The sequence below is a fragment of the Plectropomus leopardus genome, chromosome 22, assembly GCF_026936395.1.
Source record: "Plectropomus leopardus strain MGB_pleo_1.0 chromosome 22, ASM2693639v1, whole genome shotgun sequence".
NCBI classification, from domain to species: domain Eukaryota; kingdom Metazoa; phylum Chordata; class Actinopteri; order Perciformes; family Serranidae; genus Plectropomus; species Plectropomus leopardus.
The window spans coordinates 23,131,288-23,156,685 of NC_142197.1; the positions used below are offsets into that span (position 1 = coordinate 23,131,288).

The window sequence follows — 25,398 nt, forward strand, 5'->3', positions numbered from 1 at the left end:
TATATATATATATATATATATATATTAGTATAATATTATATATATTATATTAATTACAAGTTGTTTTCATCTATCAGTTATTTGTTATATTCTATGCCCTTTTTTCCGTGACAAGCTCTTTTAATATAGACACAGATTTTCAAGCACAACTTCTTTCCACATAAAAAAAAATCGCGGGCAGGAGGCCAGGATCAGGTACTGACGCACCTGTTTGTCCATGTGAGGCTTCCATAGGTAGCTGTCCATGATGGACTGCTTGAGAATGCGCAGAACGGATCAGGTAGCCGGAAGTGACGCAGGAAAAGTTGACACTCTTTGATCAAAAAAAGTACGTCAAAGCTAATTAGGAGACTAACGGTATCAGATATGGTCACTGAATTGACAACACTGTCAATTAAACGCGAAACCAGTCAAACCGGCGTCAGAAAACTGTGAGAGTTAGCTTGTTTTCCAGTCACGCTAATGATATTACAAAACGACCCAAAGGAGGCGGCAAGTTCAGAGGGAATTATTTACATTTGTGGACACGGACACGGACATGGACATGGACATTTACCACTTCACCTGGGTTTCATGAAGAACAAGAGAAACTGCAGCGTCGAAAAACGTGAGTAAAATACATTTTCTAATTGTATGCAGTCTATTTGCTGTTTTTTGTGACGTTAAAATGTCCTGCTATGTCTGTATGGTTGTACTGCGCAGTTAATATCGTTCATGTTGTTATGGCGGGTACTGTTCTTTGTCTATTGTTTTTTTTAATCAAAAGTTAGTGTTTTTTGCTCGATCAAATATCTGTTCAGAGTGTATGACTTGTGAAGGCTTGTAGCTCCTCAGAAAGTCTGCTGGAGTAGATGCAGTGGTGGATAGAATCATAACGAAAATCTGTACTTCAGTAAAACTACAATTACTCCCATAAAAATTACTTAAGCAAAAGTGGAAAATTAGCATTTTTAATTTTATTCAACTTTTACTCAGGTGACAGTAAAAATAGTACCTGGTTAGGGACTGTTCTTAATTTATCAGAGGAGAGGGGTGGCTTGGGAGTGATTTCATTTCTTTTCTTTTTCTTTTTTTTTTTTTTTTTTAACTTTGACCCTCCCTGTAGCTGCTAATATTTTTTTCTTGAGCCTCCCGGAGTGACCCACTCTTCACCAAAAATCCGAATTAGTGTTTTAAAACCTACTAAAATGTACCTCTTGATGTTTGAAGTTAAAGACAAAATTCTGGAGTTTAACGTTTTTCACTATCATCGTGCATGCCGGTTAGTTTGCAAACTAATATTTATGGCCAAATTTTAAGTTATTTTGATTTAATGTGATTGTTAGAAGCTCAGATTTGGTGATGTCTGCCTTGTTTGCCTTGCTGTTATGGACAGGTGCCGCTCAGTTATTTAGCGTTAGCTAGCTAAAACAAGCAATGATTTGGCGGCCCCTCTGCAGTAACTCTGAGGACCCTCAGGGGGTCAGTTACTATACTATACTATACTGTAGAAGCCCCAGACTTTTGCTCTGGATATCTTTTGTATGTCAACTACAGCAAATAGATAGGGGCTGTGTAAGTCAAGTAACTGATACATACATTGAAAGTTTTTCATTGAAATTCTGTAAATGAACGTCACGTGGTATTCAATATAGCCCTGTAGAGTAAAAGTTTTGTAGTGTTAACTGAAGAAAACAGGTACCATGCATCGTTTCTTTCTGAAGTGAAAGCACAGCCGCTACCTAATGTCACCCTGTCGCTGCTGCATGGCTCGCTGTTTTATACCAGAATGCAAAATCACACTTTATTTTAGCTTAGCTCTAAATTTTTTAAAAATGACCTTTCTGACTTTGCTTTCCCTCATTTTTTCCCCCCTGCACTGCACCTCTGCTTAATGAGCGCTTAACCTCAGGGTCAGTTTAAGCGTCCCCTTTAAAAGACCAGCTGGCCGCAGTGTGGCCCCTGAGGTTTAAATGGGCCAGAACCTCCGCTGACCATATTCATTTAGTAGAAAGAAAAATGACTGACATAATTTTAAAGGAGAGGGTGGCACTTTTCTTTAATTTATCCAGTGGCAGTTGAGCATTTTTCCTTTTTGTGTCCTACATGAAAACTCCAAAGCGAGCTATAGCAGCTGTACTATACACAATTTCAAACATATTCACGTATGATACTTCCAAATATTTTTGCTTTGCTTTTTTATATCTGTAGGCTTGTGTGCAGAGCTTTGGCTTTTTGCTGGTGTGTCACTGTGACTCTAAACACAGATGAGGAATAAATAGACAGAGACAGAATGAGACCATTATAATGAGGGAAATGTCAGTTTAATGAAGATGGGTGTGTCGACTGCCAGATGATTACCTCACTCTGTAATTCAAATGTGACTCTCCTGAGCTCCTCTCTCTTTCAGCGTATTTGCATATCGTGCCGCTGCCAGAATCACGTTTAAATGCCTCGTCTAAACAACGAGTCAGGTCAGTAACTGACCAAACGCTCAAAAATTCACAGCTTAGTAACTCTTAGGGACTGTTTGGTGCATTTTAGACGCTCCTCATTCTTCATTTTTTTGTAATTTTGGCTGTGTTCATGCATATGGCATAAATTTTGGCGAAAATTGTTTTTTTTTAACAACATTGAAACTTTTCAAACTGCAATTTTTGATCCCGCAGCCACTGAAGCATAAAAAACATGCATGTATTATTTCTGGGTGTCATTCTGGGGTTTTGCCTTGGCATTTATCACTTTTACTATTTTCCACATGATCATGTCTTTTTCTACCATCACTTTTTGTGCATTTTTCATCTAGAAATATATGCTAAAAAACTGGCATTTAATGGATTTCAAATTCTGAAATTAATGAATATTTGATATTCATGATTAGGACTGGTGTTGGGTTAAAACATAAACTCAATAAAAGTAGAAAATCATATTAATGTATAGGACTTTTATGATTGATTTTTAAAAGCTCATTTTGTGTGCAGAGCGGTAGGCTTTGAGTGTTCATATTTGACACTGCACAAAAATGATAATGTATAAAATCAATGTTGCTGCTAATCATCGACATATCCCAGGCTATGATAATTAAAAAAAAATCTACTCAGTTTGTAGTATATTGATAATAATTCTTTTTCTTCCAAAACATTGTGACAACATGACAAAAACCTGGCATCTACAGGGTTAAAATTCTGAAAATTAATGGCATTTGATATTTATGATTAGGACTGATGTTAGTTATAAAAACAACTCAACAAAAGTAAAAAATTATATTAATGCATGTGATTTTTAAAAGCTTGATTTTGAAAAGTACATTTTATATTAAATATTAAAGCAGGTCCTACGGTTGAAGCAAAAAGACAGTTTTCCCACACGCTCGAGTAGCCAGGTAAGCGATGTGCTGAGGAAGTGAAACACCTTGCTGAACCTTAAGTCCGGATGATAAGCGGGGGGAGCATTAAATATTTCACGGCAGACATGCCCATTGATCAGCTGAAGCCTCTTATCAGGCTCAGCTGCCTCCGTGTCATTACACAGAGAGATCATAGGCTGCGTGCACCCAGCTGCGTGTTAATGAGCCAAGGTAAGCCTGTGCTCACCGTTGCATCAGGACTTGTGAGCGCCACTCGTAGCAGCAAACTAAATTTAGCACGGTGGATTTGTGATCTCTCAGAGGCTGACGTGCTTGCCCCCCTTCCTGCACAGCAGCCAGCTAACCTGTGAACTCTCAGCTTTATGTCCGCTGTTTAATGTTGTCCAGAGTGGCTGTAAGATTGTCATTTTGAGTGTGGGAATCTGAGCCTGAAAGGCATTTTTACACACTCAGGGGGCATGTTAGGCATGTCAGAAAGCTTGGTTGGTATCTGTTTTTTCATACACAAGGTGCAGTCATTTATCACAAATCAGCAAAACGGACATTAAAAACTCTTTAAAGTCTTTAAAAAACAAAAAAACTAAACTTATTAAACAAGAAATCCTCGGCAGCATACAGTTGTGAAAATGTAACACCCACCGTGTGTTTTAATACTGTTGTGCTGCAGCTTAAGTAATGTCCTAATGTAGACAAACATCCCGTTAATGGATTTGGACTAAAACATTAAACACCACGAGAGCCTCCGGTTCTCGTTGTTTATTTGTGCTGCGGTGCGTTCAGGCGCCAAATTACTGCGAGAACTCTGAAAGGGCCTGATAGCGTCTACCCTCAGCTTATCTCCTCGCAGTCACCGACTCTCAGCTGACATATAATTAACAGAAAACATCTCTAATCCAGCACACTCAAAATAAATGAGAAGGCAAATCACCACAATGGCCCGTGCTTCATTGTAAACAAGCAAAATGGTTTGCTGGAGTCTTCATCTGTGTGCAGAGTGAGCAGGGTGACCGACACACAGCTAGAATAATCATAGTAAATAGAGTTGAGGCTTTTTTTTTTTTGCATGAATACTGAATGAATTGAATTAATTTTGAGTTATCGAGTTCACTCATTTCACATTGGTCTTTCTTCTACCCTCGCCTTTTCAGTCGTGTCAGGCAATTAAGCTGTCAGCCGTCACAGGGGCTCCAGTAATGGACCACACACCAATATTAATCCAACCCAGCCATGGCGTCCCTCCCCATGCCAACATCGACAACTGCAATGGAGTGTGTGATGAAACTTGGTGAAATCAGTAGTTTGTGGCTGGCGTTCATTGACTCCACAGGCCTCGTGTCATTTAATTAATCCTGTGTGTCATTTAAGCTCGCTGTTCTTTCAAAGAGGTTTTTAAAAGCACGGCATTTTCTCTGCATGACTGCGTTTTTGTTGGCCGATAAAATACTCAACACCACAGGTGAAACACAGGAGTACAGTCTGAACAGAGCTGAGCTGTTACCAGTTTAATGTAATTTTTTTTTTTTTATCTGCTGTTGTGTTTTTGCTCCCGCACTTCTTCCTGAAAACAGTATTGCATCTACAACCAAAACTGCATGTGTTAATCTGTACTGTCACTTGTATGTTAGTTTATGACATGTGCTGCCGACCTCTTGGCCAGGTCACCCTTGTGAAAGAGATCCTGATCTCAATGGGTTTTTATCTGGTTAAATAAGGCTTATAATAATAATAATGATAATGTTAAAATGTTTAATTCCATTACAAACCTTGCATGGCTTCGGTACATGGTTTTTCCATGTGGGGTGGGCGATATATCGAATACACTCGATGTCTTGCGGTGTGTTCCACGTGTGTAACACCCGCCAACGTTATAACAGCCCACAAATGTTATAAACCACAAACATGAAATCTGCAGCTTTTAATGTAACACTCCCACAAACATAATAAACTTCGCACAAATGTAACAGCAGTCGCCTACTACAAACGTAACTTGTCGTTTCCTGCAAATCTAACAGCTGTTACATTTGCAGGGATTTGTCATTTTTGTGGGAAGATAAAAAATTTAAGCTTTCAAAATTGTAAAACTTCCCACAGATGTAACAAGAAAATAAAAAAATGATTGTTTATTTACTGATACAGCTGCCAATGGGTTCCAGTCAGCTCATTAGAAATGATCACGAGTTAGGGCAGAGCAGGTCATAAAAGTGAGAGTAAATAAACAAACAACACCGACCGCAATGATCATTTTTATTTAGTTATTACAATTTCGAAAGCTGAAGATTTTCACCTTCCCACAAACGTAACAAATCCTTGCAAATGCGATAGCAATTGCATTTGCAGGAAATGACGTCTTACGTTTGTAGGAGGAAACTGCTATAATGTTTGTGGGATTATCACATTAAAAGCTGCAGATTTGTAATACGTTTGCGGGCTGTTTTTACATTGCTGGGTGTTACATGAGTTTGCTGTATAAAATTACTTTATTGCGGACATTGAGTACAAATTGTTATGTTGTTTTTATAAGCCACCGATGTTTTGGTGCTCTCACACACACACACACACACACACACACACAGAGCAGGGCTTCTATAGGGCTCCAGTCACTTTGTTTACAGTGAACTTAAAGAGTGGAAGTGGTGGTAGTGTGAGCGGGTGAGGCGTGCGTATTTACAGCACTCCGACTATCATGACTATTTGGTCACATTTTGTGACCGTGGAGCACCATTGTGATTTGCAAGTTTTAGTAATAAATGAATTGGAGAGGCAAGGCAGCTTTATTTGTATAGCACATGTCATACACAGGGCAATTCAAAGCACTTTACAGAGTAATTAAATATAAAAACGTAATAAAAGATACAGATTTACAATAAAAGAGAGAGATAAGATATACAAGTCGAGCTGTTAGTTTGTTGCCCGCTCACAGTGACTGAGACGCAACCATATCTGCTGAACTGTCTGCTAACTGCACAGCAAAAACATCAACACTTCTGGCCTGAGATGAGCCAGGTCCTTCAAAATAAATGAACCATGTGTCCTGCTTTGATTTATGTTTTCCTGTTTAGTTTTGGGCCATTTCTAGCCCTTATACTTCAGTGAACTCCTCCTACAGATTTTAATAAATTGACTTTAAATTTGGCATATACGATCTACTTTTGCCAAATTTGAAGACATTTCCTCTAGGTATTCTTAAGATATAGCATTCACAAGAATGAGACAGACGAAGTCACAGTGACATTGACCTTTGACTTTTGACCACCAAAATGTGACCAGTTCATTGTTCAATCCAAGTGGACATTTGTGCCAAAACAGAGGAAATTCCCTCAAGGTTTTTGGACAGACGCACAACCCAGAAACACAAGGCCTCCTTCCACAGCTATGCAAACTGTCTTACTGCCCGCTTCACAGAGTTCCAAATGTGGCCCCTCTCTCCAGGTTGGTACTTATTAAGGTTTATTTAAATGATTTATTTTTGGGTTAATACATTTTTGAGTGCAGAGGGTGAAGCAGCACCCCAGCGCCCCTGCTTCCTGCACTGATGTTCTCGGCCTGTCACACCCAGCTGTGGTGCAAACTCTGTCTCAACAAGCTGAAAAAGATGGAGAGCACTTAACCCAAATTAAAGTTTCAAAACATCCCTTCAGCAATCTATTTTAGACGTAACAGATGCCCTATTCATGTTTCTTTACACTTTCTGCTTTTATCATGAAACAGTTTTTAACAATTGGACTAAAGAACAGTTTGGACACTCTTGGCTCAGCAACATCCATTTCATGTCTGACAGACAGAGAGCAAAGAGGGTTAGAAAATAGATGTTTCATATAGAATTAAAGGTGTGGGAGCTGCAATTCACAGAATCCATTTTTGTTGCTCTTAATTACCTGCTGGATTATTGCCAGGAGCGGTCTCACAGATAAATTCGAATGCACTCGATAGTGGTAGGAGCCTTCTGCTGGGTTAAAGAAAAGCGCTAATTACAGCAGAGAAGCCTCCCACACCCCCCCCTCCCCAGAACAGTGAATAATTCAGATGGCTGTGATTTAAATGCAGCCAAACAGCCATAAACTAACTGGAAGCCTGTTCGTGTGCGCAGGTTACAGTGCGTGCCTTGTTTTTCTATCCTAATTGTCTCACTTATCCACTTTTTTTCTCCTTATAGATCTGTGCAATAGGCTTTTATGGAAAACTGTTTATGTGCATAGAAAAGTGATGCCTTAACTCTGAATTCAGTTTAAAATCTAATGGCTCATTTTTTCCTCCAAACGAAAACTAATGTTCTTATGCACCTCTGTTTCCCACTTGGGGAGTTGATGTTGGCAGCTTAGAGCAGGGGTACTCAGCTTGCTATGTTTGGGGGGTACTTTTTTTTAACATGACAGGAGGTCAGGGGCCAGTCGTTGAAGTCCCATACATTCTAGGATTTTAGGAAATTTCTAGGATTGTAGTCTTTTTCCAGGGTTTTAGGATGTCTCTAGGATATTAGGACATTTTCAGGATTTTGCTATGTTTTTAGGATTTTAGGACATTTCCAGGCTTTTTGGACTGGATTTGTTTCTAGCATTTTCAAATGTTTTCAAGATTTTATGTAATTTCCGGGATTTTACAACTTTTCTTGGGATTTCTCGGATTTCAGGACATTTCTTGGATTTTAGAACGTTCTTTGGATTTTAGGATGTTTTCAGGATTTTAGGACAATTCTGGGATTTTAGGTTGTTTTAGTATTCATGACATTTAGGGATTTTAGGATGTTTCTAGAAATTTAGGTAATCAAGGGTATAGCTAGGACCTCTTTTGGAGGGTGTGGGGGGTCCTCCACAGGCACTTTTTGTTTTGTCTTGATACACAAGCTCTGTTTTTATGCTCTCTGGCACCTTGTGTATACTTGTACATGCATACTTGTACTGATTATAGGCTTAGAGCCTGAGACACCAACAGCGACTAAACAAACCCTGAGTCACTGCGGCCCTTTGGACCATCGAGGCACTCTGCTTCTATCCACATACAAAACACATTAATGGCTGCAGCCCCTGATGACAGCACAACGGATACACAGGAGTCACAAATTAAATCAATATGTGAGCAATGCAAATGAGATGATGAGTACACAAACGATAGAAAAAAACAAAAAAACAGCAAAGAATAAACAAGAACCAGCATCCTCTCCCCTTTCAGCATTTTCATAAACAGACTATCATATTGCAAGAAGCATGAGAGTAACATGGCTGTGTGTGTGTCTGTGTGTGTGAGAGAGAGAGAAAGAGGGAGAGAGTGTATGTTGAGGAGGGGAAGGTTGGGATATTGATCTTTAGGCGCCAGGAAACCCTGTTCTCCCATTTCCACTGTAATGAAACATAATCGCTTTTGGAGTGGCAACTTTGCCTCACAGAAAGCCTTCAGATGATCTGGGCCTCTTCCAGCTGGCACTGAGTCAGGATTTGTGTGTGTGTGTGTGTGTGTGTGTGTGTGTGTGTGTGTGTGTGTGTGTGTGTGTGTGTGTGTGTGTGTGTGTGTGCGCGCGTGTGTGCGCGCGTGCATAAAGATGGGGAAAGGGAACAAAGACAGAAACACAATGCAGACAAAGCGAGTAGGGTAATAAGTATGTATTTGGATAAAGGCTCTTGTAAAGAAACGGAAATTTGTGGCTCTAGATTGGCATATGTTTTGTGGTAATTATGAGATTGTCAAGATCTGTAGATTTCACACCTGGCAAAACAGCACTGAGAAGACAGAGAAAACACACTTCCAATCTGTGCTGTTGTTAATTGTGTGGTTTAATGTCCCTCTGCCTTTGCTTCACAGTTAACTAGAGAAGATGTCTTTTTTTAAATCTTTAAAGAATAACTAAACACCAGGTTGAAAAGCAGTGTTTTATGGCCCTCTCTAGTTGGAGGTTTTCAAGTCTGGTGCACCTGTAGCCACACCCAGCAGTGATGTCACGATGTACACAAACCCTGGAGTTAGGCATCTGCAATAATAAGATAGTGATAATTATCTTAATATCATTTTCCCAGTATTGACATAATAAATGTTTGATAAATCCTCAGTGAAGTTGATCTATACACTGTAGAGGGGGGCAAAAACGCTCCAAAAACACCATTTGCCACCTGGCATTAACTATAGGCAGGAGAAATAGTAGTGGTAGTAGTATGAGTAAAATAAGACGAGATTGGCCAATAACTGGTAATTGTTATGCGACAATGGTCCGTCATTAACACGTTCATTTTTTTAATTGCTGGTCAACATTTCTGTCTTTATGAGGCTGTGCCGGGCTGAGTTTTTAAGCTACAGTGATGATAATGATACCATACAAAGCTTGAAGACCTAAGGAATCCCATGATGCCAAATTATAATAGCTTTTCAGTGAGGTGGCAGAATTACACTCCAAATTTAGGCTAAAGATTGGCAATGGGAAAAGGGCATGTTCATTTCACAGGGGTGCGTTGACCAATGACCTCAAGGTATCTGAATGAAAATGTGTTCTGTGGGTACCCATGAGTCTCTCCTTTACAGACACGCCCACTTTGTGCTAGTCCCCAGCAGGTTTATTACTGTCATCTGATTCCTAATCGAGACGATCTGGTGAGAATTGCTTTACCTTGTCAATATGGACTTCATAACTCTTTTGAAATGCAAAATAATCAATTTAAAAAACATATGATATGATGATATATGATGAAAGAGTGGAGCTTTTTACTATAAACTCTGCCGTTACTAGCAATGAAAAAAAAGGACAGGGAAATGTATGAAAGTTTTATTCCTGTTAACTTCATTCAGTTATGTCATGTGCTAATGTCATAATGATGTGACTTTCTTGATAGTTATCAATACAGACTGATGTGAACATTTTTTATCGTGATAACTCTTTTTGCCAGCCCTACTTGTAGTGCACTTTTACATCACAGCACTGAGGTTAAACCACATAAAGCTAAAAAAAATAAATAAATTACTCAATCAACAGAAATTAACCAGCAACAGTTTTGACAATCAGATAATTTTTTAAATTATTTCTTTTAGCAAATGCCAAAAGTTAACCGGTTCCAGCTGCTCGAGTGAATGTGCTGGTTTTGGACTAAAAGGATTTTTTTTTCTGTTTTGCCATATTTATGTATTTCAGTTACATATCAAATTCCCATCCAGTTGAGTCAAGTAATTAAAAAAAAAACCCCTAAAGATTTCTGTAAATAAATTAAATAAAACTAAGATGAATAGATAATGACAATTTTTGTAACTAAAGCTCATAGAATTTACCTAATTTACTTTAATAAAGTTTGGGTAATTACTCTGTAAAAATGCTATGTATTTCAAATATGTTGAATTTATTCTAACAAAGCTTATGTTAGTTCTGTTAATAAATGCTATGTATTTCACTTATGTTGATCCACATTGACATTACAACATTAAATGCCAACTTTCAGTACCTGATAGTTTTATAGTAACTCTAAATACTCTGCTTAAGATGCATTTTTGTCCATACCCAAAAAGTTTTGAGGTATGATACTAGCCGTAGGCGATGGTTGATCAGTAGACACCTCGGATGCTGTAGTTCTCTGTTTTCAAAACCTTTTAAACTCCTAGTTTTATTAATCCCCCAGTCCGCTCAGCCATGGTCCATTGGACATTGACTGAGGAAAAGAGACACGAGCAAACAAAGACGTAAGAGTTTGAGTCGGACAGAGACGGGGGGAGAGAGACCTTCTCACATATTAACCCAAACTGGCATTTACTCTCTCTGTCAGTTTCTGTCTGAGCAAACAGGAAAACAGGGGGAGAGAGGAAAAGCCAGCCGGAGCCTGCGGAGTGACCACAGCTGTCAGGTAGAGCTGTGTGTCACCCAACACTTACACCCCATTTGTGGAAAGAGACAGGGGAGCGAAAAAGCAATCACCGGGCAATTTAGCAGTCTTTTAGCCTTCTATTGTTGGCTGTGGGGAGCGGAGCACAGCGAGGGACCCACGGCTGGGTTCTTATCTGATGTGATATATACACGGCAACTATTCCTCCGCTTTCACTGCTCTTTAGCCCCTATTAGAGGACACCGAGTTGGTCTTTCTGTTTCCTGGTGATGAAAAAATGAATTCATAAACAACACTTAGAGGCAGGGTCGCTTTTACCCATGAGCCTGTGCTCTGATCACAGGTTTTATATCCTGCTCGAGCACAAAGCAAAACTGGGAGCGTCATTAGAAACACGGAGAGCAGGAGCTCAAAGGCTGCGAAGAGCCTTACATCACTGTTGTTGCTATGCAACACAAACTTCAACAACAACCTGCAAACTACACCTAATTAGTGTTTAGCCAGCTAACATTTGAGAAAGGAGATTATGCTGAGAAATAAAAATGAAGATGCAGATAGAGATTTTACTGTTGAAGTGTAGGTCTAACGGTGTAGTTGTGCAGTCTGTCTATCAAGTGTCTATATCTCCATGTGCCTTAGGTGTACTGGTTATTAGCAACTAATAATGAAAATTTAAATACTTCCCCATTCATTTTTTGTGTACTGCATTCATCCAAAGCTTATTCATTTATTTATCATTAGCATTTACCTGAAGATTATTTATTAATTCATTATTGTTATTTTCAATTTTATTTTAATTTATGTATCTATTTTTCTCAAGTTCAGTCTTGTAGAGCCAGGAGGAGTATTTCCTCTCTGACATCCAAGTTGGCTCAAAGCTTGTCAGGGGATGCAGCAGGTGTCAGCAGCAGAGCTGGTGGTGTTCAGTTCAGGACATGAACCTTTTGACTTTCTGAATACATCCATGAACTGGCAGCAAGAGAGCTGCTAGCACTCTGGCTGGTAGGGCTAGCAGCAGGGTGCTGATGCTAGTTTCATGTTGTGTGCGTCTAAAAAGTGAGGATAGTTCTGCCTGTTTTTCAGACGATTGGGGTCGACGTCTCTACATTAATGATTTATTCGTTGGATTTTAGACTCTTAGAGTCTTTGTCAGGTGACGTATGACTCGCAAAAGCTGCAGTGCTTTGAATACATTTAATGTAACATGTAGAATCGTTTCTCTGCTCTGCTCTACTCTCTGTCTGACTGTGGGTGTGTGAAAAACAGAGAACCAATCTTAAAAAGCCAGGGTTTTCAACAATTGAATTGGCATCATATCTTATGCTATAAAATATGACAGTGCATGATAAAGTGTTTTGCTTTATTTATTTATTTTTTTGAGGTTGGTGCATACTGTTTCTGCAGATACTCTTTTATTGTAGGTTGCCCAACAGTGTCTTTTGGTGCTGCTGGACATAATGTTCATGATTATTCTGACAATGGAAAAGCTCTATGTGACATTGTGTGAGTGTTTTTTATCCCAATCTGAAATTTTTTTGTGTATTGTCCCATCTCTATCCATATCCAAATGCTACAAACCACTTACTCATGATTATCAACACCTCTTTTCAGAGCTGTTTCTTTCTCTCAACAGTTATCAGGTGCGGTTGGTTTGGTGTAAAACATTGAAACTGGTTTGATATTAAGTAGGATCTTGAGCCCGTCATTTAAGTCATTTAATATTGATTATCTGCCAATATCGAGTCACGATCCAATACTTTTGTTTTCCTAGATAATCAGGTATATATATATATCTATATATATATAGATATATATATATACATATACTGTATATAATGGTATTCTCACATAGTTTTTCCACAGGTTTTTTTAAAAACATTCATTTATTTATGGCAGCCCACCACAATTGCAACATCATTAGAGTGCGCAGTGTACTCTGGGCACAAATGGAGCAGCAGAAATTCAGGTGCAGTGAAAGTAAAACTTTACCGTTCATTCTGCACTGTCTAAAAGTTTGCTTTCAATCACAGCAGCTGCTCCTCTCATTAATCAATCAGATGTGATCAACTCTTAAAGGAACAATAGATCAATTATCCAACCTGTGAGTCACAAACCGCTGCTGAGGAAAAACAAAGAACTCATAACTGAGTTTAGAGAGGGGACTCAGTGTGATACAAAGGGACACACAGGCATTAAAAAGAAAAAAAAGACTCAAAATGAGCCCTTTAAGCAAACTATCTGATGAAGAGAATAATTTAAACAGCATATGTTTAGATTTGATTCTATCCCAAGTTTTTGATCCATAGTTGATCACTGTAGGCTGTTTCCACTCTATAAGAGTATTGATTTTTGCAGCTCTGATGTTGATTTTTTTAAAAAGGTCACATATGACATATGTAGTGTACATTGGAGTTCAGAGCATGTAAGCGGGTGCACTGCTGTGCATTTCTCCGTTATGCATAATATATGTAGACCCTGCAGGCTCAGTCTGCTCGAGGACGAAAGTGCTTTTCCAGCTGTTTACTTCAACCAAACACACACTGTTCATGTCAGAGGTGTGGAACTGTCACCCACTCACATCTTTGAAGCATCAGTCCGCAAGATAAGGTAAACGCACAATCCCCCCGAGTCCCTCTGTGAGCGCTCAGCTGAGCTACATCCGTGTGTTTCAATTACAGTTAGACTGAAGGGCAGTGAAGGACAGATTTCCTGAAGGAGAATTAATTCAGTGAATCGTACAGGGACTGCCCACACACACATTTATAGGTTAGACGTTTGTTGTGAGTGACACATTGAGTTAACTAGCCATGCCACCCAATTAAGGCCCCCTATAGAGGCGGGGTATTGATCCAGAGCGAACACCAGCAACAATTAGAGAGGTCAAATACATATTGGCGAACCGATCGGTCAGCACTTTATTTAAATGTGTAATGTGTGTGTGTTGCTGGTTATCCTTTTAGAGTCATAGGAGCGTTATAGCAGGACAGTTCAAAATAATCCAACCCTTGTTTCCAAAGTCAAATTTCTCGCCCCCATTCAGCACCTCATAAAGCGCTCCCTTAGGCATGCAGCTAATGTGCCCGTGTGGATAATGTTTTACAAACGCCGTATTTCATTTCCATTCCTCACAGCCGGTTTCATCCTTTGTTTTATCGTCTGAATTAGGACCGGCTTGCCCTCCAACGGACAGATCAGCCGAGGTAATTACTTCCATTAGCCCTTTTTCACCTGCTCCAATAGTCAGGATTCATTAAGCTTATCAGTTTATTAATCCACATGTAGTGAGGCGCTGGGGACCTCTGGGGCCCTGCTCAGCAAAAGGAATATTACCTGCCACGTTATCAGCGGGTGACATTCGTCGAGTATGACCCTATATTCTGGCTTACCTCAGAGAACAGGCAGACAGGGTCACCACCCTCACGCTCTCAAATTAGCCTCAAGGGAGAAAAAACTTCATTTTGCGTAATCAAAGTTAATTAGGATACCTTTTAAGTTTGGCTTCAATTAAGAAGGTTAAAGGCACAGACCTACTGTTTAACTTTTCTGCAAAGTTTTTATGATCTGCACTTGGCATAAGTGGGCAGGAGGAACGATTACTGGCTCTCTATTGAAAAGAGTGGATGAGATGGAAACTATAAGAAACACACTTTTCCCCAATTACCTAATTTAGAAACAAAAATCAAATCTACAGGCCTGTCCTCCACCACACACTAACATTTTTTTGCCTTTTTCAACTAACAATGTGTGTAAGTGTGTCAGTATTTTAGTGTTCTTATTAACTTATAACTTCTCAGAGGCATGATCTTCTGAACATACAATCTTTATCTTTAAAAGAACAAAGATTTGAGTCAGTTTGCAAAGCAACTAGCTCAAAAATTATTCTTCACATAGCAATATCGTTTTTTAGAAGTTGCTGAGACCTTTAACACACCAATCACAACAAAAACTGAGTTCACACTTCCTGATTTTACACCGTCTCCAAAATCATCTGATGTTGCCAAAACCTTTAGATATCTTTGCTCCACGACGAAGCCAGGTTGCCCTGGACAGGACATCCCGACTCATCACGGTTATCTAAAAATGAATTGCGTCTCGATTATGAGATAACCACAACTTTCCACCACAGTGTTTGAATCTGACTAAACAACTTTGGAAACTATAGGAGGACTTTTAATGACATTTGGTAGCCACAGAATCCTAATGACCCCAACAGGTCAACATGTCCACTTGTCCTTGATGACTTGACAAGTCTGACTCCCAGGATGTAGACTGTGGTTATAAACCTGTCACTGGTTTCAATTTTCAGGCGGTGAGACACTTTTTGTGTGTTACCAATTTCATAATCCGAGCTTTTTGCTTGTCTTTTGCGCAGATTTTTGTTTTATGTTTTATGTTAAGTGGCATTAATATTTTTCTCATTCATTCTTCGCCCACTCCTCTTGCACTGATTGGTTGGCCAGTACAGGTTCATCTCTCCTCAGCCTATACTTTAGGTTAACTGTGCCCTGATTGGTGGGCGGATTTTTCTTCCATTGTTTTTCTAAATATACGATTGTTTTGCTCATTTTTATACCTGCTAAGGCTACATTACCCACTTATCCTCACACTGCTCTCCAAGAGGCCCATACATAAAGGCACTTTTTACTGTAACATCAGATGCTTTTATCCAACGCACCTTTCAGTAGCATCGCAACATTGTTGTCTCTGGTGGGAATTGAATCTCTGGCCCCGAGCATCAGTCCCTCACTCTGTGTATTCAGCTACACAATGTCACTGACACATGTGTGGCTAAAGCAGATGCCAGGTCTAACACCTGCAGTCTTACACATCTCACGGTTGTAGGCTGGTGGTAATCCGGTTAACATTTTTGCTGTCGATGTTTTTCAGCTTCAAAGCTCTGACTGGATTTGCCACATGGGTTTCTAGGAAGAGCTCTGGGTGCTTAGACAGCACACTACGCTCTGTACTGGCAGAGCATGCAGGATGACTTGCATATACACACTCAAAGCTTACTATACAAATTTACCTTTATTTATGTTTTTATGCCTCCACGCTGTGCCTGGAGACATTATGTTTTTGGGTTGTCCATTCATCCGCAATATCATAGGAATGCCTTGAGGGAATTTCTTTGAATTTGGCACAAATGTCCACTTGGAGTCAGCAATGAACTGATTAGATTTTGGAAGTCATAGGTTATAGGTCAAGGTCATTGTGAACTTACATCTGTCCCATTTCAAGAGCACCTTGGGGGAGTTTCTTCAAATTTGGTGCAAACGTCCACTTAGATGCAAAAATTAACTGATTGGAATTTGATGGTGATAGATCAAAGGTCAAGGTCACTGTAACCTCACAAAACATGTTTCATGCTCATTTTCACGGACACAATATTTTAAGCAGACCCTAGAGGGAGTTTCTTAATTTGGCACTAACGTCCACTTGGAATCAAGAATGAATTGATTAGAATTTGATGATTGAAGGTCAAAGGTCAATGTGACCTAAAAAACAGACCTAAAGAATTCATTGATAATTATGACAAAGTTCACACAAATGCCTATATGATAAAGTGATGACATTATATATACAAAAGGTCAAAGGTCAAATTCACTGTGACATAACAATATTTTACAAAAACACTTTTGTGACCATGATATCATAACTCAGGAACAGAAGACATTTGGTCAGATACTGAATTGGGGACATAATCTTGGTTGTCCACCTTGAAATTCTGCTGAATGTTTAGTAGGGCTGCAGCTATCGAATATTTTAGTAATCAAGTATTCTCCTGAAAATTCCATCGATTAATCGAGTAATCGGATAAAACATATTTTTTAGTTAAAGAGCAATTATAAATATACACGAGACAATAAGACATTTCACCTAACAGTGAACCATTGGTTTCCTTTTTTAACTACCCAGTTAGCTTTATTATGTTATTTTCCACCCTCATCACTCTACAGCGCTGTGTTTTTACAGATTAAATAAAGCCTGTATGAAAGGCACGTTAGCCACGCATCGACAGTAGTCATAATTAATAGAAACCTAGCCCTCCGCAGGGCTAACGTTATGTTAGCAAGGTACAGTAACGTTAATCTCATTAATTAGTGCTACGTTAACTTCATTTTGCCTTGTCTCGGGGGACGGTCCTCCGCTCTCGGAGTAAACAGGGGGCCTTCGGTGGAGATGCTGCAGCACTGAAGACGTATTGTTGTGGTATGCAAGCGCTGTCTTACAGTGAATACACGCAGCAGTGTTCGCCTCGGTGTCCAGCTTGAAATGCTCCCACACTTTTGACATTTTCTGCCTTTTCTTTGTGCCTTTCTCTTTGCTTTCGTCGCCTTCTTCGTCGTTACCTCTACATCCATGGTTAAAACCAAACATATCCGCCGCCTCTTTCTTCTTCCTTTACATGCGTGACGTCAGCGCGTTGTGCCGCATTAAAAATAGTCGGGGCGAAATACCATACTTTGAGCTGGCAAAATTAAACGATTCCTCAAGGCAGAGAAAATTCCTCGATCATTTTTTGTGATCGAGTTACTCGAATTATTCGAGGAATCGTTTCAGCCCTAATGTTTAGATCCTCTGTGCTGCTAGAGGGGAAGATGTAAACAATTGCAAGGCGCTAATTCTAGTTAAAAATATTTTGGAAGTGGTCGAATTTTTTGGATAGCCAAGAAAAGATGCCCATAGATTTGAGACTTTGGCATGACTTCCCTTTTGCACATTTTCCTCCACTGTTTTGGATATACAAGTGTATGTTTCCTTAAAGAAATACCAAATGGTGTGGCCAGTAACGATTATAGTTACAGTTCTCTCAGGGGTAAATTGGACATATAGAGTTCAGTGTATTCCTGCCTGCTGTCTTCCTTCTTGATACGGCTGTCAGAGCACTTGTCCTTTCTTGATGATAATAAGCTAAAACGCAGTGGCAGCCAGCCTAATGAGATCCCTCTAACAGATGATTCATGGCTTCATCTGGTTTAACTTGAGTTTTAAATTTAGTTAATTCATCTTTATGAATGTCCAGTAACATGATACAAAGTTATATAACCACAAGTGCTTTATCAAAAATATAGTGAAAAGGTAATTAAGGCCCTAATATTACAAAAAATAAAGCCCAAATCTTTACCAAGGCTGACGGTCGCCCCATTCCCTGTCCTGTTGGTGGCTGCAGGGCGTCTGTGTGCCATGAAGTGATTGGCTGTATTATCAGCTGAAGCGGGCTGGTGCTGGGCCGGAGGCGCTGCATGCCTCTTTGTTTCATTAGCATCATTTGATTACCATCGTCTGAGTGCCGGGTATCTGTGGCATCAAGCTCACAGCCAAAAGTGTCCGTCTGGGTGTGAGTGGGATGACAGTGGAAGGAATGTGACTCAGAAATAACTCAGGCACACATCACATCCTGCTGGTGTCAGGGGAGAAAGATACTTTCTCCAAAATGTCACTCTTTAAGGTGGGAAGGGAAACGCAATCTTGTAGAGCTCAGGAGAAGGTCACAGTTCAGCTGTAATGAAAACATGGCAGTCACCCAAACTGGAGTTGGAGGACAGTGACTCATCAGTGACATAATACAGTAGTAGAGAATGTTCACTGTCTGCATGAATTTTCTTCCACCACAAAAATGCATTTTCAGGTACTAATTTGTAGAAGAGAAGTTGCACCTCCGAGGTATTCTCTCTTTGGGCCTCAAACCCTTTGAAGCCTGGAACAACATCGGTTTTCTTGTGTGCTTTCACACACATTTCACATGTATTTAAACCTTTTGGTTTGATTTCTTTTGAAAACATGGCAAAAAGGCAATGAGCAACTTGGCAAGAAATGTCCCAAAAATTGCAAGAAATTAGGGGGGGATGACCTGAAAATTTGTCCAGAGAGAGGGAGAGAGAGAGAGAGATAGAAAGAGAGAAAGACATTCTTAGAGGATAATGATAACAAGATAAAATGAGAAAAAAAATGTACAGAAAACTAAATTTAAAGATTATTTTTTGGCATTTTGCCTTTATTAGATAGGACAGACGTGTGAAAGGGGGAGAGAGAGGGGATGCAGCAAAGGGCCCCGAGTTGGAATCGAACCCACAGCCACTGCAGCAAGGACTCTGCCCTCATATAGGGGGGTTAATTGGTGGTACGGTTGCCCCTTGAAAATGGAGATTTGAATAATCAGTCAGTCAACTAGATTGCTTCAAGTCGAGCAATAATTTTTATTTTATTTTTTTCCAATTGGCCATATCTGGGGTGTTTTGGTTTCCAGATTTTGCTGCAAAGTGAGTGCTCTTGACTGTAATGCCACTGTTTTGCAGAGGCTGCAACGGACACGGATCAGCGGCACAGGGGAGGAAGACACTCTTCAAGGCTCTGAGGTAACATTATCTTCTCTCTTCTGCTTATAAGTGGTGAATGTAAAGCTCACAGCAATTTGATACAATACAGTCTCTAATCAAGTGAAATCTAGTGTCGGCAAAAAATGTTGTTGTACATTGCCAACCACTGTTAGCGTCATTAGTGTTGTTAGCTCATTTAGCTTGTTTACCAAATTACCTGACTGCCGCTGTCACACTTACCGTCCCGCTGAACCCCGTTCAAATTTTGAAACTTCACACGGAACCACCTGAATCATCAAATGTTCGTATTTAACTGGCAATTCTGATTTGATGACATTATCTGTACTGATACAACCCTAGTATTTGGTGGTCAAAGGTCAAGGTCACCATGACCCCACAAAATATTTTTTAGGCCATAACTGAAAAATTCATATACTTATTATGACAGCCTTTCATGCGAGTGTTGTAACTCAATAAAATGATGACGTGATGACATTTTATATCCAAAAGGTCAAAGGTCAAATTCACTGTGACATAATCTGGAAGAATACTTTTCTGGCCATAAATTTACATCATAACTCATGTCCACCTTTAAACTGTGCTGATTGTGGAGATCTTCTATGTCTCTGGAGATGTTTGTGAAACATCCAGTCATGGATGTAAACTGTAAGTGCAACTTAACTGGTGCGCTGAGGCATACAACTGGGAGCAGGTTGGTCTAGTTTATGGCAGAGTATTGCAATACCTTTCTATTATTGGTATAATGGTCAGCACTTGGTGCTATAGTGAAATGTTTTGTACTGTACATTGTTTGTGTTTGTCATTAGGAAATTTGTGCATTTTACCAGCCTTGATGTCAGGTCGAAGTTGCTCACTGGCCAAAAAAATGTTCACATTCATACACTCAAGTCTTCACTTGTATGCAGCTAAATGCAGCATTATAGAGTCTGTCTTAAAGGAGAGCAGTACTGTAGCACCAGCAAGAAAGAGCAGGATTATGATTTGCTTTATTTAAGCCAATACCAACCCATTAAAGTATGGCCCAGATCTGCTCTGGACATCTCGTCATAACTTTTATGTTTTCTCACTGTGTTATAAATCGCTTTGCATTTTTCTGGTGTCTGATAAGCCGTAAAACTCATTTATTTCTCAAAGTTGAAGCAACATGCCCACACCAACGCAGCCCTTTGCTTTTTTTATTTTGTTTTTTAATTTAAAGCAGGGCAGCTCTCTGTTTCAGTATGCCTGCTGACAGTGCAGCACTTCTAGCTTTGCAACAGTTTGGATGATTTCTGAAGGGTTTCTCCATGAGTCCTTACTCTAACCTTTAACTCACCTCTCACCCCTGCACATCTCATGTTAACCTTTACCAAAACCATAACCAAGACAGAAGTCTAAAACCCCTACAGACCCCGCTTTAAAAAAAAAATTCTTATCTTTCAGACAGTCAGCGGTCTGCAGGTCCTTCCTTATGCCAGATGTAGTTGCTAGGAGATTTCTGACGTAACTGCAAAGTCTCCATAAACTGAGCAAATATTCCCTTTTTCTATGCCACCATGTGAAAGAGAAGAGTGAGAGAAAATGCACCTAAACCAAGGAGTCAGGAGATTGTTCAGACAGAGCTCCAAGTGTAATGACAGAAAGCATCTCTGACAGAATGTTATCTTCGCCGACCCTGACCCTTGACCTTACTCTCACCTCATTATGAATGTTCTCATCAAAACTATTTAGTACAGGATCTGATCATTTCTGCTCTGCATGCCTGCCTGCCATAGTGAGACCTTGAGGGTCAAACAGGCCTTGTCTGCACAGAGAACTCCTAAATTCAATCTGTCAGCTGAGCCTTCACCTTCCTCACAGAGACGTTTCGAATGGACGAGACCTTTTCACATGTATTTCTATCTGGTTGAGACTGAAGGAAAAGTGACTCGTAGTACATTAATAAATGTGAATGCATTCATTGTGACAAGTGCAGCATTTGGCACCGTATCACGCTAAAACATGTGCAGTAGTTGACAAAGACCTAGTCATTTTCATGTGAGCTGTTAAAGGATCAGTTCCATAAGCATTATATACTTAAACTCTGGTAAACAACATGCATCTCAAATTTGGTGGTTTTGAAGTTTAAGGGTCACAAACACCAAATTTCATAATCTAATAAACCCTTTGAAAGCTCACTGGGTCATACCAATAACACACAGGACAGTGTCACATTGCGGCAACAGCTGCTAAACATGGAGAGCCAGGACAAGAGGAAAAGTGATTGTAATTCAAAACTCTTTAAAACGCAGCAGCGGCTAACATCTGACATGAGCCATTGACTGGTCCCAACATAGTCTCATGGACATCTGAACAACTCGACTCCATAGGTGCATCTGTTAATAACTGTCAGGGAACATTAGCTGTGTGTTGTCAACAGTTAGCCCTGTCACCGTGTTTGTGTGGCCTGACTTTCACAAACATTCCCTGATGCGGAGCTCACACTCCTGCAGCAGTAGTGCTATGATAAACACAGAGAGTCTGACGACGTGGCAAGTAGCAGTTTTAAAGGCTTTATAACGAGGAAAAAAAATCCAAAAATCCAATCCTTATGTGTAACTATGGTTACCAAATGGTTAACACAAATAAGTTACATATGTGGCCTGTAGACTTCAGATAAATTATGAGATTACAGACAGATTTCACCTTAAACTGATAGATTTATTAGAAGCTTAGCCTTTCAAATCATGATAAAATTACATACCTGCTATTATACAAATCCTGTGGTTTGTTTATTTGCTTTAACACCATAAATGACTCGCACCAGAGTCTGCTTGGAAGACCCATCGTTTCAGGTGTTCTCACTTTAGTTGTTTGGTCTGTATCAGGGTTCAACTGACAGCTGTCACACCAGCCCAAATGAACTGTATTAAGTGGGCAAATGGACCTGAGTTTGTTTTAACCAAACCAAACAGGTGAGGTGTGAAAGCACTAGGGTTGCAGCGATATACTCTTTCCAAAGTATACTGTGGTATGAAAATTGATGGTTATCATACCCTGTAATTTGCTTATCTTCGAATTTAAAAAATGCAACTGGAATCTCACCTTCATCTTAGTTATTTTCAAACGGAGGCTTTTTAAACAGAAAAAATAAAAATGGTTCAGGTTTAAATTGTGGTATAAAATGTTTGTTCAACCAAATAGAAAAAAAAAACACTTCTGTTTTCATTCCTTCAAGGGTTATTGAAACTGATAAGTCTGTCATGTCGTGATATCATAAAACTGCTCAATTTTCTGAGACAGCTATCATACAGTGAGAATTTCATACAGTTGCAACCCTGGAAAGCACCCTAACTCTTAGCAAGAAAATGAAAAGCACATTTCTGAAATGTTGAACTATTCCTTTTCAAGTCAACAGCTGAACTGGTTTGCATTCACAAGCTTTGCTGTCAAAAACAGATTATATGTGTTCAGGTGGCAAAAGCACATGCTGATAAAACAAATACTGTCAGTCTGAAACTTTTCAGTAATTTTTTACATCTGTTGTAGATCCGGCCTCTTAATTCAGGTTAAATACCCATGAGTTCAGAGATCAGAGCCGAAGAAATGGAGAAGCAAAGCATGAAAAAGAAAAAAAAAACAGAACGAGAACTGTGTGTGTCTATATCTAACCTAAATGTAGTACACACACCAGTGCGCCCCTCCCTCCACCTCAGGCACACTGCACGGGGAGCATGTCCATCCTTTCCGGCAGAATTCTCAAGCAGACGCAGTTGAAGTATTTAAAGCGGCAGCAGCCCCGCGCTACATCCATCAAGCTGCCAGAGAGGGTAAATGCAGCAGCTACGCACGCAGCTCGTAGGCAGCCGTGTTTTACAGAGTGAAGCTCTGCCAGGCCTACGAGTGACTCCAGAGCGAGGAAATAACACCAGAGTGCAGGTAGAGAGAGACACAGAACTGAGGAAGAGTGGAAGATTGGACACAGTTCACATGTGAATTGGACCACGCTGTGTCAAGAAGATGGTGAAACAGAGTTACCCAATCCACATCTGAGCTGAATATTTTAAACTTGTATACTGTGAGTAGACTAGGAGATTAAAAAGAGGTGAATGAGACACCTGCCTTCCTGGAAAATTATTCAAAGACTGTAAAATCTGAGAAAATCTGGAAATAAGGGCTGCACAACTAATCAAAATATTATCAAAATCGCAATATAGCCAAATGAAATATCCAAATTGCAAGAGCTGCAATTTTTCTTTTTTTTAATTTGATACAGTTAAAATGTGTCACAACATACTGGAAATCAAGCATTGTGGTCCAAAAGAGATGCCTGTGAATTATATTCCAGGCACAAGGGAACATGTTTGTTTGGTACAGAGTTCAATAAAAATCACATCATCATTTTTCTATATTTTTTTCTGTGAAAATTAAATACAAAAATGCACTGTTCCCACTAAAATCACAACTCACCGCATCTGTCAAAATTTATTGCAATGTAATAATATAGATTTTTTTTTTGCATATTGTGCAGTAGGGCTGCGGTGAGTCATCTACGTAATCAACGTCATCAATTATTGACATACAAAATGTGTGTTGGGGTGACGCAATGAAGTAGGCTACGGCCGATCAAAGCATGGATTCCTCAGGAGAACAAGCTGCACCTAAAAAAATCCCTATCAGAAGCTGTATCAGGCAGACATATTTGAAATTTACAGTTGCTCTCTCTCTCTCTTAAAAGAAAAAAACGGCATGCAGTTTCATCAAATGCCAAACTTTTAGCAACTTAACTGGGTTACTGATGAAGAATGTCTGTAAAACATCACTGTAAAATACCCCAGTGATCATTGAGACATTGTATGTCTTTTGTTTGAATGTCCAATCAAAAAATCTCATATTTCAAAAATTCTAAAATTTAAGTCCTGCCAGAGTACACAACATAACATGGCCCTCAACTAAATGTCGCTCCGAGCAACTTTGAAAATACCACTTAAATATGGCCACTCAGCTGACATTGTCCCTAATGGGACTTAATCCCCGGTCTCCTGGGTGTCCGTCCTGAACTTTATCCGCTCTTCCACCACCACTTCTTTCTTCACCAAATTTAATAGGACACATCTGAATTTCTGGCAGGACGCCCTGAACTATACCTCTGCCATCTGTGGTCACTGGTGGGTTTCCATTACAGATTTGTGCAAAACTTATTTGATATTTTCAAAATGTAGATAAAACACAATTGCAAGATGACTGTGTCTCCATTGAGTGATGTTCTGGCGATAACATTCCAAGCAGCATGGTGATGGACGTTCAAAACATAAGCGGCTTTATTTCTCATGCAGCAGCCGCACCAGCCGTCATTATTTCCAATCAAAGGTGACTTAGGCGTGTCATGGAGCGATAATGGAGCACCTTAAACGTGGGAGCGATTTCTGGGAGGTGACGGTCCACGATTTCACAGAGGAATTGTGGATTCAAAACTTCCAGTTGATCTGCTTAACTTTTGAAGCGTTATGTGATGCAATATAACTCCTCTTGGGTTTCCATTGCAGTTTTGCAAAATATGGCTTCTTTTAAATCGCCTGAAATACCACCTCATGCAAACGCAAAAACCTTATTTCCATAAATAGGAGTTCTTTCTAAATTGACATGTTTCCATTAGGAGTATTTTTTATATTTGCAATTTCAATTTTTGCTGATTGAGGGTTGATGAAAACCAGCCTAGTGACAGTTTAGATAAAAGATTTTGGGTTTTTACAAACAACGGGATAAAACGCTGAGGCAGGAATATAACCTACATAAAACACACACACAAAAAGTAAATTTAAGAAACTTTTATCAAAAATATTTTTTAATGTTATATGTTTATGATAAAATCCTTTTATTAGATGATATATCATTATTGATTATTGAATGTACTTTTTTAACAGGTTAAAAGTCTCACATACGAGTATCAATATTGATTCCACAAGTT

The 25,398-nt window shown here is 39.5% G+C and overlaps 1 long non-coding RNA gene across 1 annotated transcript in view; it reads left to right on the forward strand.

Annotated features, from left to right (window-relative positions):
- Window positions 1-280: 280 nt before the first annotated feature.
- LOC148185927 (uncharacterized) overlaps window positions 281-25,398 on the forward strand; it is a 63,453-nt gene continuing 38,335 nt past the window's right edge. Inside the window, exons 1-2 of the long non-coding RNA XR_015775552.1 lie at window positions 281-607; window positions 19,431-19,490. This is a non-coding gene — a long non-coding RNA (uncharacterized LOC148185927). The remainder of the gene's footprint in view (window positions 608-19,430; window positions 19,491-25,398) is intronic.